Raw genomic sequence first — 5398 nt, forward strand, 5'->3', positions numbered from 1 at the left:
AAGGGAAAACATGCAATGAACCCTTTTAGATTGCTTTTTTTCCACGTCCAATGGAAAATCTTTTCCCGAAAAGGAACCATTTCAAGCGAATTGTATAGCATTACATGCTTCTTTGCTTGAGTCCATCCGCTTGCGATGTTCATTTTCAATTCTACCCTTCCAAAACACATCCAAAGTCGCAGGAGTGAAGAAAAAGGCTCCGATCATTACGCTTCGTTACGCGACTCGTTCACGAGCGGTACTCTCCATTTGCCACCTTGCCTCCATCGCATCCAATAACTGTGCAGCAGTTTCCTTCAGCGATGCCAGCATCTCGGAAGGAGAAGGCTGGCGGACTTGAAATGACTTCAGTTCACCGAATCGCTAGCTTGAATCCAAAAACTGTGACGATGGTGGGCAGGATCGAAAAACCGAATCACAAGTGAACACTAATTAGACTTTTAGAGACATGTCGAAGACACTCTCTTTAATTTTCGCCTCTCAAATCAAGCTACAACACAGCGGAGCGGTGCAGTATAGCTCGGAAGCCCACCGCTTCTTACAGGTCCCAGTGTCTTGCGCCTTTTTTGGCGGGTGAAATAATTGGAGCATTCATTAGAACGTGGAGTGAAAACGGGAAGAAAAGGCGAGAAACGAGCCGGATGGAAATGAGCAGCATGATTGAGGCAAATTAACCGGACTAATGACACTGCATCATGAATGTTTATTGCTTGCTATTTGTTTGCAAAGCCCTGGAGATGGGGCCGTTTTTAAAGACGTTCGAGTCCTAAGAATGAAATGTTTTAACATTTGAATATTTCTCATGAACATTGCGATTTTTTACTGATTTTTATTGTACAACCAGGGTTGGTCGCATGTTGAAAATCACCTTTGCTGTAGGGACAAACAGTCTCCGGATAGTAATTTGATTGATATATTCTCAGCAAAAATCTTCCAAAAGACGTAAGTCAAAATAAAACGATCTTCAATAGTTTTCATCGTTTGTAAATGGAACTATGCCTGGGTCATTTCCTTTTGGATTTTTTTTCCTTTTTTTATTCATAAATGACTGCCCTTGGGGTTGTGGCTTTGCGCGAACTTCCAAATAGCGAATGTTTAATTATTCATCGACCCATTCATGAGCCTCGCGCGATCATTTGTCATTTTCCTATTGGCGTTCCGCTCTTCTGTTCCACTCTTCCTACCAACCAACAGCCATCGACCAGAAAAAGAGCCTAGCCAAGCCAAACCAACTGGAACGAACAAACGGCCCGTCATTCCGCACGACAATAGCGGGCCGTTACACGATCTCGCCTCAGAACCGTACCCTCCCGGCAAGCGCTGGTCGACGAACTCTCGACGAGCGCCCCTGTGAGTGATTGTGCGTATTTTCGACGAGTTCACGCCATGCTCTGCGCACCTCATAAGCTAAACCCACGGGCCCGCGTGCGTTCATGCGTGAGGCCGCAAAAAGCCACCATTCCGTTGGGCCGCGGAGCCGTTGGGCGGGCGGTACCGGTCGCAGTGTACGGAAAGATGTGATGATTTAATTGTAGATAAATTCAACCGAACCTGTCATAGATTTATGATTGCCAACACCGTCGCCGTTCGGTCTGTGCGTACGCGGTACACACGTACCGCCACCGTCCTGCACCGATCTTCACCGACAAATAGCAATCACACGCGGTGAACGAGACGATCGGGCGGCTCAATAGGACAGCTGGGCGAGTCGGTGGTGGTGGTGGTGGTTGGTTTTGGCGCGGTAGTACACATTCGCCGACATGCGTAAAAGCACACACAAAGGCACACAAATCATCGGCCACGAGTCGAGCAGAACTCTTGCCTTCGGTCCCTGGCAAGATGCCGCGGCGGTAGGACAGGTGCGGCTAGAACGGCGCCGCGGGTAATATTATGCTGGTCGGCAGATTGAACCAACACCGTGCAGCTAATCCGTGGAAAAGCCGGGGTTTACGTTAGTGAAGATTTATTTGTTGAAATTTAAGAAATCAACGCCTTGCTGCATATTCAAGCGGCGGCTGCCGCTCGAACGCTCGATTAATATTCAATTGGCCCCTTGTTAATGAAAGGCATTTCATTACCGTCGGAGTTTTGATATGTTGACCAACGCGCCAAATGGATCAGGGAATGGTTTGTATGATTGTAGTTCGATTCTGCAAAGAGCATAATAACGGGCTGGTTGGGCTTTATCCTTTAGCAGGATTATCAGCTTACCTTGGCACTTGAAGCAGTTGGAAACATGCACATGTTTTCCACTGGGGTAAGCATTCGAAGAATATATAAAAGAAGTTAAAGAGACGATTTTTTGCATGTATTGTAAAAGGTTTTTGAGAACTCGATATATCTACGAAACAGCTGCTACCGTTTTATTTTTCATTTGAGATTGGGAAAATGTTTCTTTATTTCAATTATCCTGACTGACTAAACTTGCGCAACATAAAAAAGCAAAAAAAAAAAATAGCTTTATTTTAAACACGTATCTTGTTACTTCTTCTTGTTGCCGGTCTCGTAGTACAGTCGTCAACTCGTACGACTTAACAACATGCCCGTCATGGGTTCAATCCCCAAATAGACCGCGCCGCCATACGTAGGACTGACTATCCTGCTATGGGGGGAATCAATTAGTCACTGAAAGCCAATTCCACAAGTGGGTACAGGCAGGCCTTGACCGACATCGGTTGTTGAGCCAAAGAAAGAAAGAAAGAAATCTTGTTACTTCTATTGCTGTAAAAGTATCTTTTTCTGCGCTAGTCATTCATCCGTGATTCACTACACCAAACAACAAAAAAACTTTGAAACCTATAACCGTTTGGAAATTTTTGAAACGCACAGGCCATGATCAATCTGCATGATATTATATTCAAAGAGTTGTCAGTCAGTAACCTCCTTAATATAGGATTTAACGACCTCAGTCTTCCTTTACCGCAGCGCCATGTTGAAGGATAATGTTGGCGCTCCATATGTTCTGCGTCGCCCTCGGGCGCCGGCTGCAGCTCATCTGCAATCCATTAATTTTAATGAGTGCAACACTTTACGTAGATAATTGTCCCTAATCCCCCGTTCTAATTGCATCTGACTTCACGTGTTGTGCGCTTGTTCTGCTCACCATTTAACATTCGGAGTTCAAAAAACGAGGCTGCCCGTAATAAAAAAGCAAAAGCGAATAAAACAAATTCAAACACACGCTCATCAGCATCCACCACAACCTACGCCCCAGCCTAACACGACCGCTAAATACGACCGTAACCTTGCCCGGCAGCGACCACAGTGTGTGCCACCCACGTCGAGGTGCCGGTGCGTTGGCCCTCCCCGGAACGAGCCCCTGCGCTGCGGAGGTCAACATTCGGCGATAAATCTCGCTGCCCGGGTCTCGCTACCGGCACGCTTCGTGGAGCAATTCAAGGGCGCATCAATTAATTAAAATAAACAGTTGAGCACAACATCGAAGTCACCGGCCCTTTTACTACGTGTCTGTGTATGTGTGTGTGTGTTGCTTTAATCCAACAAGCGTTCCTCTTCGGTGTCCCACTGGAGTGCTGCCGGGGATGTTTCGGGTCGGGTGGATGATTAAGTAAAGTTAAGCTCATTATATCTAGGGTGAAGTTGAGCACATAACCCCACTTTCGGAGGGTGTTAAAAGTATGAGCAACAACAAAAAATACTAGTTTTGCGAAAGGTTAGTGTTTGGTAGAGATTTGCTAATGAGTATGGAAAGCATACGCAGCTTTGAATCGGACCACAACATGGTCGATTAGGGAGAGCAGCGCAGCAAAAATGTTTGGCCAGTTAATTGGTGTTGAATCATTTATGCACCCGTGTTGTGGGAGGATAATGATCCAATAGTTTGCGATGGACGGGCAACGTGTAATCTTACTTCTATCGTATTTATTATGCCAAATATAGTGAAAGATAAAAATAAAGCAAAAATAAAAGTCACACGTACAATAAACCTCCGAATCCACACAATAAATGAATCAATAAAACATTAATTATAAAAATATGTTCATTCCATGTTTTATCAGAACACGACGTCGAATTGCAAAAAAAAAATCAAATCATCCCACCACTATTATGTACAATCTAATTATGTATCTTCCATTATTTTACCACGCCATCACGTCATCCTTTCATCAAACCACTCAGATAATGGTTTACAATCAAAACAACCCCCATGCGTTTGTAACAATAGGAGAAAAAGCCACACCACTTAATGTGTTAACACAAAAGGCATACTCGTTCGCACCGTCAATGGTGGGGTAATTGGATGGAGCAAGGAAAAACCAAAAATCAATTCCGCTATCCAAATCGCTGTTCAGCTTTTGTTTCGACTCCTTCCACATCTCAGCCCACCGAAAACAATTATTTTCTTGCGTGCTCATATGTGCTTTCTGCTCCCGATTTTCCTCGAAGGATAACATGCAACGGGATGAGCTACCGATCAACACAATCAGTCAACTGATAATTAAAGCACCTCCTCACACACATATTTCAGCCCATTCAGATCGACTCTTATCATTGTTCCATCGTTTCCTTTCTAGTCGTTCTAGTTCTTGCTGTTGCGAGCGAGTGTATTATGACGAACAACTTCACGTGCTATTATTCTCAATCAATTAGTCCAATGATAAGGCGCGCTAGCTGCTAGCACACTTACGGGGAAGTAATCTCACCCACTGACGATGATGATAAATGACCTACTGCGGAATAGGTCCAAGTAGAACCAAGCAGAAGATGAGAAGTATTTAGTTTTGTTGATAAATAAGCTCCCTGTTTTCTTAGCCGATAGAAAAGAGGGGACTCTGGAAAAGATAGGAGAAAGTAACGCTTTCTTTTAATCAGCATTCAACCTATATCCAGAATCAACAATCAACATCAAAAAGAATTTAGCATAGTGTATCACTTTGACTATGTATCTTTATTTTTGCTGATCCTTGTTTAAATAGAACTACATTCCAGTCGTTTATTTTACCAAAATCCATGGATATCCCGTTCGGAATATTTGATAAATTATTTTGAAATATTGTTTCTGCAAAATCGGTTATTATGTGAAAAAAATTAATAATAATAAATTCGCAAAAACTTTATGTGTGGATTAAAAGATAACACGATGGAGCAGGTCGCAGTTTTCCCTTATACAGGAGTTTTTGTTTTGTTTTAATCCAAGTGTATAACATAATGTTTGAAGCATTCACTCGGATCATCCATACTTTACCTTCACTATTCTGAACAATCCTTAACAACAATATACGCAATATAACTTTGAAACTTAAACAAACGAGAAGATTATATTAGGTCAACGGGATAATTTTTATCCTTACCTGCTTCATTCTGGTTTGGATATCCCTGCGTAAGAGTATTGTATTTGAATACAATTCTACCCAGCAGAACATTATACGCTACGATT

The sequence above is a fragment of the Anopheles gambiae genome, chromosome 2 (genome assembly GCF_943734735.2).
Source record: "Anopheles gambiae chromosome 2, idAnoGambNW_F1_1, whole genome shotgun sequence".
In the NCBI taxonomy this organism is placed as follows: Eukaryota; Metazoa; Arthropoda; class Insecta; order Diptera; family Culicidae; genus Anopheles; species Anopheles gambiae.